We start from the raw sequence: 12,993 nt of genomic DNA on the forward strand, positions 1-12,993 counted from the left end.
GCCTAGAAAGAGGGTTGTTCATGAAACCCCTTTCCAAGACAGTCACACTGGGGAAAATATGTCTCTAAAACGCTGGTTCTTGAGCCATTTGATGAGGAGCTGAAGTCCTAAAGAAGGGATGGAGTTTGCAGTGACTTGCTGCAGTGACTCATTGCAGTGACGCGTTGCAGTGACTCGTTGCAGTGACTCATTGCAGTGACTCGAGAGCCTGAATGGACGTTGCTGCCTGTGCACCTCTCCCCAGGCTCTGTCAAGCACCTAGGCTGAAAGTCATTCTGCTGGGAATATTCCATTCCAAGCCCCGGTGCTCTCCCCACTGGAGGATTTTTAGTGAGATGAGAGGCTGAGCCAATTCTGGACCAGCCTGGACAGCATCCCTGTTGATGACCCGAGACACACTCAGCTGTCGCACTGGCCGGTCCTGATTCATTCCCCAAGATTCTAAGGAAGAAACTCTGCACAGCTGACTGCTGCTTCACATCCTCCCTCACAACTATGTTTTTGGTGTTGCTGCCCTCCTCCTAGCCATGTGGGTCTCCCACGTTCACTGCCACTGTCCAGCAGCAGTGAAGGGAGGGCTTCAGTTTCCCCGCCAGTGCCTGATCTTTGCAAGGACTTCACGGCCCCACCACTTGCCCTGCCTGCAGGGAGCGCCGGCCGAAGGGCCCGAGCACCTTTAAAGCCTGTCCTGAGAAACACCTGCCTTGACTGTTGTGTCTGCCTGGCTCACACAGCGTGGAATGGAGGCCTTTGGCTTACTTTAAAGAAAAGGGTGGATGTTTGGGGAAGAAAATGAGGTTTCCTGAAGTCAGGGACAATGACATAACAATGACAACGTGTTAAGCGAGGCCTCGCCCGAGCCAGACACTGTGCTGGGTCCGCTGCAGGTGCAGGGATTCCTGCCTGTACAATCCCTCCCTGAGGGCAGGTGCGGCCTGTGAATAGGACAGGTCACCCTCCTGTTCCTGCTTCTCCGGAGGACTCAGACTGATCCAGCCTGGTAGTCTCCACGCCGGAAACCTGCTCGTGTTTCAGTATCCGTTGCCCTACCCTCCTGGGACCACTGCTCTGCTCTGCTCTGGGATGAGCAAACAGTTGGTGCCTTCTGTGTGCAGCCAGGATTTCTCTTTCACCCTCCTCCTGACCAGCTGCCGGCGATGGCGCTTTGGCCCCACTGCCCAGGGGCTGTCGAACCTGTATGGATCTAAGGCCCATCATGCCTCCCGCAGTCACTCAGGGGTTGCGGCACCGTGGACACATGCTTCAGAAACATTCTTCCTAAAAATGTGCCCCCATCTCTCCTGCTCAGCATTTCTTGGACTCGAATGACCATCAGGAAGCCCCCTGCTCCCCCTATCCCACCCGCTCACCATGCATTTGATTCTCTGAAGTCACTCCAGGCCCTTGGGGAGGAAATGGGGCGCAGTACTGCCTCATCCTGAAACCGGCTTAGAGCCTCCTGATGGGCTTGCAGCAGGACCAAGTCTATCGAGACAGCTTCCTCCCCCTCCGTGGCTCCATCCGTCAACACCAGCGTCCTTTGTCTGGGTGTGAACGAGAGCCCGGAACGTTGGTCCTCACTCCTGTTCTCAGGTGGTGCGGTGGTGGCTGAGGGGCCTCCTGCCCCAGGCTTTAGAGATTGTGGTGCCAGCTTTGGAGCAGACTGTGGGTGAAGGCTGTACTGCCCCTGCCTGAGGACCAGACGGGGATCAGACCTCCACAGTCACTCCCCGGGTGCTGCCAACCAACTCAGCATGGCCTCGTGAGGACTTGGGATCCCCGCCACCCCTGTGGCCCTGGGCGACCGCCTCAGTCAGAAGTAGGCTCTGAACCACTGCACGCTGGTGATGAACTCCACAAAGAGACCTGTTTGGGATGGGGGTGCCTGGGGCCGCCCCTGGATGAGTCTCCGGTTTACGCATCTGCACGGACTTCTCAGTAAAGGCCCTGGCGTTGCCTCTCAGCACCCCCGACTCAAGTCCGCTGCGGGTCCACGGTCTCAGTTTGATTTGCTGCTTCTGGCCATGCTGGGTCCACATCCTGCCCCAGGCATGCACCCAGGCTTCTCCTCCATCGCTTCCTCCACACCAGACTGGAGAGTGCCACTGGAGTTGGCAGAATCATGTCCCCAAGGATGCTGCTGTGCCACTCTGGGACCTATAGATACGCTAGGGCTGTGGGGGGCCATGGGGGGTGCCGTGAGGGGCTCAGTTTGCTCATCAGCTGACCTTACCCCGTGGGGAGGAGTGTGGAGAAGCCAAGGGGCTCAGAACCAGGGAGGGCAGTGTGAGGACTCGGCTGGATGCTGCTGACTCTGAGAATGGGGGCAGCTTCCTTCTAGAACCTGGAAGGGCTGAGAGGAGGGTTTTTCCCCTGGGGCCTCTAGAAGGAACCAGCCCTGCCAGCACCTGGAGTCTAGCCCAGAGAACCCCATTTCACTCCGCACGGACCCCCGGAGTGTGAAGAAAGACATCTGTGGTGCTGTGAGCCACTGAGGCATGTGGCGGTTAGTTCCAGTGCCGCAGGAAACCTGCATCGGCACCACCAAACAAAATGCCAGGGCTGTGCCCAGTGCCCGAGGCACTGTGAGATCCGCCGTCTCCCTGGCTGGGCCTGGCTGCACCTGGGGCCGCTGTACTCCTGCTGCCCATCTCCACGTGTCCTGCTGGCTTCTCCCTCCCTGCGGCTGCCCGAGGCATTGACCTGACCTCAGGCCGGCCCTGACGGGTTTCTGGCTCACAGACCTCTACCGGCCGAGCTCCGCTGGCCTCTCTAAGTTCTGACGTGTCTCTGTGGTGTCTTCCGCCTGCTTGCCTCTGGGAATCTGAGCTTTTCCTTCTGGATTCTTCTGCCACGGAGCTTACTCTGGGGCCACCATATCTGTGCTCTGCCTACCCCCCCAATACCGGGGTTGTGAGTGTGGTTTAAGGGCCATTAACTGAACAATACACAGCATGGGTCCCCACCCAGGCCATCTCCACGCAGCTGTCCGCGGGGCAGAGTTCAGGTCACTCCGGTGCTCCCATCTCAGACTCGGCCTAAAGCCAAAGCTTCGAAGGCCCACAAGGCCCTGCCCAGCCTCCCCGACCCGCTCCGCTCCTCTGATTGATTTCCCTCCCCTCTCCGCTCCCTCCTCCCCGAGGCTGGCTGCCCAGCCGTTCTGCAGCCTGTACATTGTGGGGCCCCAGGGCCTTCACACCTGCTGCCTGGAAAGTCCTCGGGGTTCCGGAGGCTGCTCCTCACACTCCCTGGAAGGCTTTGCTCCTCTCCCTCCTCAGGAGGCTCCCGCCCACCTGGGCACAGCTATGACCATGGGCCCTCCTGCTCCACCCTGTGAGGGCGACACCTCTTCTGCTCCTGACTTTCCAGGGCAGGAATGTTTGGGGTTCGGTGACATTCAGAGTGTCCCTCTGGGGTTACAGACACACAAAGATGTGCCCAAAGACACCGCCAGTCACACGGTCCGGCAGGGTGGGCACAGCCAGTCACAGCTCTTGATTCCCCCGGTCGAGGTGCCCGCACCAGCATTTCCAGGAGGTCCGGCCTCGCCCACCTGGGCTCTACCCTGCCCCCGCCTCTGCCCACCCTGGCTGTTCACTGTTGGCTTCTGCCCGAGAGCACCGGGGCACCGCTGGTTCCTGCCGCTGCAGCTTCTGTGCTTCTGGGAGGTGTGGCTGTGGGAATCAGACTTTCAGCTTGAAGGAGGCTTTGGTCCCTGTGCAGGGATGGGTCCTGGCAGGACAGGCCTGGGGGTCCCGGAGGGAGGAACCACTCCCTGGGAACCAGTAGGCCATGGATGGGCCTGGTCCAGGGCATGGGCTCCGCCAAGGCTGGCGTCTGGAGGTGGTGGCTGTTCTGGGAGTGCCGCGTCAGCTTCCGCTCGTCTTCCCCATAACCCCGGGAAGGCAGATTTTCAAACCGGCCCCCAAGTGCCTGTTCTTGCAGGGCACACACCTTCTCCCTGTCATCCAATCAACACAAGTCCAGCTGCTTCTGGGAAGGAATTCTCCAGGTGTACTGAGGGCCCCCACTCAGTGGACCTTCACTGGGGGCGTGTGCTGGGCCCTGAGCTGGTCAGGTGAGTTCTTAACGGGGCCTGGGAAATTCCTGGCAGGTGGGATTCAAAACGCGAGGGATCTGGCCTGGGAGGATTCCTCTGGGGCTGGGCTGCGTGACTCTGAAGACAGGGGAGACACGCTGACCTGGGTGTGGGCCTGGATGACAGCCAGCCAGCAAGCAGGGACCCTGGTCCTGCAGCCATGCAGCAGTGGACTCTGCCAGCACCCTGAGGCCGGCACAGGAGAACTCTGCCCGGCCCACACCTTGACCTCAGCCCTTGGCACTGGGAGCAGGGTGCTTGGACACTTCCCACCCTCGGAATGAGTGAAGGGATAAGCACTATTGTAGCTTTGAAGTTGGAGATGGTGTGTTTTCCGGTGGTGGATGGCAAATGCACCCCGGGTGCTGGGCTCCGTACGCCTGCTGCATGGCCTGCTTGTCCTTTTCAGCCTCAGAACACGAAGGATTTCAGCGGCCGCCTTATATGTGGGGGGCACACAAAGGGTGGTAGCTCCTACAGTGACTCTCAGGCAGCTCAGTTCCTTGGGGATGCTGAAGACTGTCCCTTGGCCACCTCCCTGGCGTGGGCACAGCTCGGAGGCTTCCGGCTCTTGGCTCTACCTGCCCGCAGGTGTGTGACTGTCGCCTCCTGCCGGCTGGAATCCCTTGTCACTGTTCTCCCTGGCAGCAGCCAACGGCCTCTTGGACATTCTTTGTTTTCCCAGAAGGAAGCCTCACCTGGTAGGTGTGTGGAGGGGGAGGACAGTAAGAGGCTGAGGGTGTGGGGAGATGTGCGGGACCCTCGTGGTGAGGACAGAGGGACGCTGGGGGTATGGGGGGGATGTGCCGGACCTTCGTGGTGTGGACCGAGAGACGCTGGGGATGTCGGGGGGATGTGCGGGACCCTCGTGGTGAGGAGAGAGGCTGGGGGTGTGGGGGGGATGTGCCGGACCCTCGTGGTGTGGACAGAGGGACGCTGGGGGTGTGTGTGGGGGGATGTGCCGGACCCTCGTGGTGTGGACAGAGGGACGCTGGGGGTGTGCCAGACCCTGGTGGTGTGGACCGAGAGAGGCTCTGGAGTTGGGGCGATGCTGCAGGTTCCGGAGGTTGTGGTGTGAGGTCCCCGTGGTCTCTGCTGGCCTCTCACTCAGCCTGTGTCATGAGGAATCACAAGTATCCTCAGCTCCTCCTCTCCAGGGTGTCCTGAAGCTGGACTCGGCTTTCAGATGTTTCTGCCGCATCTCGCCTGCGGGCCTGGACCAGTGCTTGTGGTGCTGGACGGAGTTGGAGCCTCCCCGACTCACAGTCCCAGGTAGTTCCTGGAGGGGACTTGTTGGAACTCTCGCCCCATAACCCAAGGCCTGGGCCTAGCTGTGGCCTTCCTGGGGAGCCACGAGTTTTAAATGCGATGTTTCTGTGATTAGATTACTGTGGTATCTCGGAGACCGGGTGAAAGCAGATAAAACTCTACCTTCCCACCTTCTTGAAACAAGTCGGTTTTCATGTGCCATTTGAATAGATTTGTGATGAAAGTATAGAAAATAACTCTGTATCCAACTTCTTCCCGTATTTAGAAAATACTTACATATCACCGTTTTTAGCAACAGCTTACTCCTCACCCCCGATGGGCGGGCACTCGAGTCCCCAGTTGTCCTCAGGTGGTTGTGCATCCGCATAGAGGACTCTGTTTATGCATAAAGTGCTGTGGGTATTTAGTGTCAGCTCTTTAGCTTCCATTCCCAGGAAAGCACGGACTGGGCCGGTGGGTCCTGTTACCTGTTTCTGAAATCTTGCTTGAATGGAAAACTCACGTCTGTCTACCTTAGTGCCAAGCCCTGGGGAGGAAGATAGGACCAGGGACTCAGGAGAAATGGATGGGAGAGGGGTCACAGGGGACCTGGGGAGACCCTCCCATCCTGCTGATGGGAGAGGAGTCACGGGGGACCTGGGGAGACCCTCCCATCCTGCTGACGGGAGAGGAGTCACGGGGGACCTGGGGAGACCCTGCCATCCTGCTGATGGGAGAGGGGTCACGGGGGACCTGGGGAGACCCTGCCATCCTGCTGACGGGACAGGGGCCACGGGGGACCTGGGGAGACCCTGCCATCCTGCTGACGGGAGAGGGGTCATGGGGGACCTGGGGAGACCCTGCCATCCTGCTGACGGGAGAGGAGTCACGGGGGACCTGGGGAGACCCTCCCATCCTGCTGATGGGAGAGGAGTCACGGGGCACCTGGGGAGACCCTGCCATCCTGCTGACGGGAGAGGGGTCACGGGGGACCTGGGGAGACCCTGCCATCCTGCTGACGGGAGAGGGGTCACGGGGCACCTGGGGAGACCCTGCCATCCTGCTGACGGGAGAGGGGTCACGGGGGACCTGGGGAGACCCTCCCATCCTGCTGACGGGAGAGGAGTCACGGGGCACCTGGGGAGACCCTGCCATCCTGCTGACGGGAGAGGAGTCACGGGGCACCTGGGGAGACCCTGCCATCCTGCTGACGGGAGAGGGGTCATGGGGGACCTGGGGAGACCCTGCCATCCTGCTGACGGGAGAGGAGTCACGGGGCACCTGGGGAGACCCTGCCATCCTGCTGACGGGAGAGGGGTCACGGGGGACCTGGGGAGACCCTGCCATCCTGCTGACGGGAGAGGGGTCACGGGGGACCTGGGGAGACCCTGCCATCCTGCTGACGGGAGAGGGGTCACGGGGGACCTGGGGAGACCCTGCCATCCTGCCGACAGTGTCTGTTCTTGGACAGGGGTGATTGTGGTGAGTGAGCCCACAGTCACATCACACCGGAGGGCTGCTGCTGTGGGGAGGCCAGGGGAGCCAGGGCCATGGCCTCTGTAGCCACTGCCTGCATCTCTGCCTGCCTCAGCCTCTTGGGCCCTGGGGTGGGTGGGGGAACCTGGGGGTCTGACGTTGAGATGAGGGAGGGGCGCTCCCCAGGCCTTTGGGCCCATGGGCTTGGGGGCTCCTTTGCTGGCTGTGGAAACAGAAGTGCCTTTTGCTCCATGGGCGACAGAGGGCACTGTCCCAACGCGGATGGCAGGTGGGACCCGTGCCTCCCCTGAGTGGGGAGTTCCAGCAGGGCCGGAGGCAGCTTCAATTTGTCACCCGTTCAGCTCAGGATCAATGCCGGGTGCCCCAGGAAGCACCCCAGGTCCTAAGACGCCCTCCTGGAAAGGCTCCTGCGACTCTCTGGGCACAGGCAGAGCAGGGTGGGCTTCTGTTCCAGAACAGTCTTCGGGAGGGGGTGGTGATGGTCCTGGGGTCGTCTGGCACTTTGGGAGTGGTGTGCTGCAGGCCACTTTGGGAAGGCTGGGGTGGCGCTTGTGAGCAACAGGAAGGGCAGAAGTGTCAGAGCAACTTTTCTCTGTTTTCTCGAGGACCAGGCTGGGCCACAGGGTCTCCCTGGAGGGTGCAGGGGTGATTACCAGCCTGGCGTCGGGGTCCTAAGGGATGAGGCACTTCAAGGTGGGACACCGTCTGAAAGATGTAAATTGAACACTGTCTTGGACATAGCTTTTGGGTGCAAAAGTCATGTATTATACTTCTCAAAAAAAAAAAAAAAAAGAATCAGAAAAATATCAAGGAAGCAGTGAAGTTCACCCAGGAGTTCACCCTGGAGACAAGCACCCTGGCTCTTGGGACGCACATCCCTCCAGATTCAGAAAAACTTACACAAAGGATCACACGGTAATACTGTTGAATAAGCCTTTGCCCACTTAACAGTATGTTGTGCACATTAAAAAAATCAGCAAACATGGATTTGCATAACCACTTTTAACGGCTGCTCTTCACAGCATGCAGAAGCAGTGCTGGTGTCAGTATTAAATATTCCTCTCTGGTGGCCGGAGACCCAGAGCACTGGGGAACCTCGTGCATGCGGGAGCATGAGTGGATACTTCGATCATCCCTGGCGACCCATCGTGGAAAGCGAGCTCATCGCCATTGTTCGAATGCCTGTTTGTGCACCTCTCCGAGCACTTCCCGAGGGCACATTTCTGAGAGTGGCATGTGGGACGGAGGGGGCTGTATTTGAAGGACACTGGTTGGGGTTCGGATGCATCTCTCACCACGTATGGACAGTGGGCTCTGTTGCTGGCTTCTAAGACGCCGGTCATGAGAGACACAGGCTGTGCAGGCGCTCGGTGGGAATGGGGTCCCCTCATCTTCTGTACCGTCAATGGCCCCAGACGTTAAACAGGGACAAAGCGACGACGTGCCTGGTGCTAAGTAGGGACAGTCTATCCTGAGAAAGAGCTGCCCTTGGGAGGCCGAGCCTCTGATGGGGAGGGATAGAGAAAGGAAGCCTTGTTGAATGGATTTTGAAGCATCCTAATCTCCTCCAGACATGAATGTTTCTGGAATCCTCTTATGAATGACAAGTGCATTTAGGATTGTGGTGGTTCAGGGGCAGACCCTCTCCCTGGCCCCAGCTGCTATGAAATCACTGGGGTTACTTTTGTGGTTGGACATTTAGGCTGCTTTAAAAAAATTAATGAACAACACGGTAGTGATCATCCTTATACATATATCTTTGTGAACATTCATTCTACTTTTTAAACTTAATTTTTGTTTTGATTAAAGCACGACAAGTGTTTAGTTGGAAAAGTTGTGAAGTACTCTAAGCCAACAAATAGCATCCGCACTCCCATCCTCAGGCCTGGCCCCTTTTCCCAGAGAAACCTTCAGATTCTCTCAGCGGCATCGTCGGGGTCTTTGCTCAGTTTTCACTTGACCGAGGCATCCCTTCCTGAGGTCTCTGGCCGACAGCGCCGACCTGGCTCTTACTCACAGATACGCTGTTGTCTGGGAGTTTCCCGCTCCATCTCGCATTTTCCCATGTCCTGCGTTGGGTCCCATTTCCTGGATCCCATGTCTTTCTTCCTTTCTTTCTTCTCCTTTTTTTTTTTTTTTTGGCTTTACTTTTTTGCTTTGATGGAGCATATTTTCTAGTAGCTTCCTGTAAAAAGGTTTGTGGCAGGTGGAAAGGTGTGTGCTGGTGGAAAGGTGTGTGTAGGTGGAAAGGTGTGTGTAGGTGGAAAGGTGTGTGTAGGTGGAAAGGTGTGTGTAGGTGGAAAGGTGTGTGGCAGGTGGAAAGGTGTGTGTAGGTGGAAAGGTTTGTGGCAGGTGGAAAGGTGTGTGTAGATGGAAAGGTGTGTGGCAGGTGGAAAGGTGTGTGTAGATGGAAAGGTGTGTGGCAGGTGGAAAGGTGAGTGCTGGTGGAAAGGTGTGTGTCAGGTGGAAAGGTGTGTGTAGGTAGAAAGGTGTGTGTCAGGTGGAAAGGTGTGTGTAGGTGGAAAGGTGTGTGTAGGTGGAAAGGTGTGTGCTGGTGGAAAGGTGTGTGTAGGTGGAAAGGTGTGTGTAGGTGGAAAGGTGTGTGGCAGGTGGAAAGGTGTGTGTAGGTGGAAAGGTGTGTGTAGGTGGAAAGGTGTGTGCTGGTGGAAAGGTGTGTGGCATGTGGAAAGGTGTGTGGTAGGTGGAAAGGTGTGTGTAGGTGGAAAGGTGTGTGTAGGTGGAAAGGTGTGTGGCAGGTGGAAAGGTGTGTGTAGGTGGAAAGGTGTGTGGCAGGTGGAAAGGTGTGTGTAGGTGGAAAGGTGTGTGGCAGGTGGAAAGGTGTGTGCTGGTGGAAAGGTGTGTGCTGGTGGAAAGGTGTGTGGCAGGTGGAAAGGTGTGTGTAGGTGGAAAGGTGTGTGTAGGTGGAAAGGTTTGTGGCAGGTGGAAAGGTGTGTGGCAGGTGGAAAGGTGTGTGTAGGTGGAAAGGTGTGTGCTGGTGGAAAGGTGTGTGCTGGTGGAAAGGTGTGTTCTGGTGGAAAGGTGTGTGTAGGTGGAAAGGTGTGTGCTGGTGGAAAGGTGTGTGGCATGTGGAAAGGTGTGTGGTAGGTGGAAAGGTGTGTGGCAGGTGGAAAGGTGTGTGCTGGTGGAAAGGTGTGTGTAGGTGGAAAGGTGTGTGGCTGGTGGAAAGGTGTGTGTAGGTGGAAAGGTGTGTGTAGGTGGAAAGGTGTGTGGCAGGTGGAAAGGTGTGTGGCAGGTGGAAAGGTTTGTGGTAGGTGGAAAGGTGTGTGTAGGTGGAAAGGTGTGTGGCAGGTGGAAAGGTGTGTGCTGGTGGAAAGGTGTGTGCTGGTGGAAAGGTGTGTGGCAGGTGGAAAGGTGTGTGTAGGTGGAAAGGTGTGTGTAGGTGAAAAGGTGTGTGGCTGGTGGAAAGGTGTGTGTAGGTGGAAAGGTGTGTGGCAGGTGGAAAGGTGTGTGGCAGGTGGAAAGGTGTGTGTAGGTGGAAAGGTGTGTGGCTGGTGGAAAGGTGTGTGTAGGTGGAAAGGTGTGTGTAGGTAGAAAGGTGTGTGGCAGGTGGAAAGGTGTGTGTAGGTGGAAAGGTGTGTGTAGGTGGAAAGGTGTGTGGCAGGTGGAAAGGTGTGTGTAGGTGGAAAGGTGTGTGCTGGTGGAAAGGTGTGTGGCATGTGGAAAGGTGTGTGGTAGGTGGAAAGGTGTGTGGCAGGTGGAAAGGTGTGTGGCAGGTGGAAAGGTGTGTGTAGGTGGAAAGGTGTGTGCTGGTGGAAAGGTGTGTGTAGGTGGAAAGGTGTGTGGCAGGTGGAAAGGTGTGTGGTAGGTGGAAAGGTGTGTGGCAGGTGAAAAGGTGTGTGTAGGTGGAAAGGTGTGTGCTGGTGGAAAGGTGTGTGGCATGTGGAAAGGTGTGTGGTAGGTGGAAAGGTGTGTGGCAGGTGGAAAGGTGTGTGTAGGTGGAAAGGTGTGTGTAGGTGGAAAGGTGTGTGGCAAGTGGAAAGGTGTGTGTAGGTGGAAAGGTGTGTGGCAGGTGGAAAGGTGTGTGCTGGTGGAAAGGTGTGTGGCAGGTGGAAAGGTGTGTGTAGGTGGAAAGGTGTGTGTAGGTGGAAAGGTGTGTGCTGGTGGAAAGGTGTGTGTCAGGTGGAAAGGTGTGTGTAGGTGGAAAGGTGTGTGGCAGGTGGAAAGGTGTGTGGTAGGTGGAAAGGTGTGTGTAGGTGGAAAGGTGTGTGGCAGGTGGAAAGGTGTGTGTAGGTGGAAAGGTGTGTGTAGGTGGAAAGGTGTGTGGCAGGTGGAAAGGTGTGTGTAGGTGGAAAGGTTTGTGGCAGGTGGAAAGGTGTGTGTAGGTGGAAAGGTGTGTGTAGGTGGAAAGGTTTGTGGCAGGTGGAAAGGTGTGTGGCAGGTGGAAAGGTGTGTGCTGGTGGAAAGGTGTGTGTAGGTGGAAAGGTGTGTGGTAGGTGGAAAGGTGTGTGTAGGTGGAAAGGTTTGTGGCAGGTGGAAAGGTGTGTGTAGGTGGAAAGGTTTGTGGTAGGTGGAAAGGTGTGTGTAGGTGGAAAGGTGTGTGGCTGATGGAAAGGTGTGTGGCAGGTGGAAAGGTGTGTGTCAGGTGGAAAGGTGTGTGCTGGTGGAAAGGTGTGTGGCAGGTGGAAAGGTGTGTGTAGGTGGAAAGGTGTGTGGCAGGTGGAAAGGTGTGTGTAGGTGGAAAGGTGTGTGGCAGGTGGAAAGGTGTGTGGTAGGTGGAAAGGTGTGTGTAGGTGGAAAGGTTTGTGGCAGGTGGAAAGGTGTGTGTAGGTGGAAAGGTTTGTGGTAGGTGGAAAGGTGTGTGTAGGTGGAAAGGTGTGTGGCTGATGGAAAGGTGTGTGGCAGGTGGAAAGGTGTGTGTAGGTGGAAAGGTGTGTGGCAGGTGGAAAGGTGTGTGGTAGGTGGAAAGGTGTGTGTAGGTGGAAAGGTGTGTGGCAGGTGGAAAGGTGTGTGGCAGGTGGAAAGGTGTGTGTAGGTGGAAAGGTGTGTGTAGGTGGAAAGGTGTGTGCTGGTGGAAAGGTGTGTGTCAGGTGGAAAGGTGTGTGTAGGTGGAAAGGTTTGTGGCAGGTGGAAAGGTGTGTGTAGGTGGAAAGGTGTGTGGCAGGTGGAAAGGTGTGTGGCAGGTGGAAAGGTGTGTGTAGGTGGAAAGGTGTGTGTAGGTGGAAAGGTGTGTGGTAGGTGGAAAGGTGTGTGCGGGTGGAAAGGTGTGTGGCAGGTGGAAAGGTGTGTGGCAGGTGGAAAGGTGTGTGGTAGGTGGAAAGGTGTGTGGCAGGTGGAAAGGTGTGTGGCAGGTGACACAGTGGAGTCCTCCTGTGTGTTAAATTGTCATCCCTTACCATCATGTCCTAACAGTAGTTTGAGTGTAGAATCTGGGCTTGAGATGATTTGTTGCACATATTTTTTTTGTTGAATGATTGGTTGAAAATTCTGGGTTGACAATGAAGGTGAAGCTTCATTGTCCTCTCGCTTCCATGGATGCTATTGAGAATGTGGATGTCATTCTGCTTACAATGCCTTGTCATTCTCTGTGTGCATTTTCTTATTTGTGGAGGCTTCTCGTTGGTTCTTGTTATTCTTGGAACAAGCCTGTTGGAGAAGGCGGCCCTGGGGTGGGAGGGTGGGCACTGAGCCACGAGGGTTCTCCCTAGCGGGGCTTGGAGGAGCTTGGGGGCCCTTGGGCCCCTGGATGATGTCACCGCCATTGTGAAATTTCATTGCAAATGTCAGCGCTTCGTTCCATCAAATCATGCATGAGGGATGTGTCCTGGCAGGTACTTTGTTATAAAGGCACTGAGTTGGGTGAAAGCAATGTGTTTTCATGTAACAAAGGCCTTGGGGGCTGGGGGGTGGCCAGGTCTGTCTCCTCCCGAGGTCCATCTGCGTTAACTTTATGGGGTCTGGTGGGACTCACGCACTCAAAGAGAATAGCTGCTCTGTCACGGAAGCCAGGCATCTAAAGTCAAGCAATTGTCTTTCTCTGTGATTGGGCCTTTCTGAGCCATCTCAGACCCACAGGCCTCTCAGTCCACCAAGCAGGGAACTGCTTTTGACCATGCCACAGTCTAAAGTCCTTCTCAAGACCTCCCAGGAAGTGGCCTCTGGGGTGCCCAGGCAGCAGTTGGGCTCTCAGC

The sequence above is a fragment of the Macaca nemestrina genome, chromosome 9 (assembly GCF_043159975.1).
Source record: "Macaca nemestrina isolate mMacNem1 chromosome 9, mMacNem.hap1, whole genome shotgun sequence".
Classification (NCBI taxonomy): domain Eukaryota; kingdom Metazoa; phylum Chordata; class Mammalia; order Primates; family Cercopithecidae; genus Macaca; species Macaca nemestrina.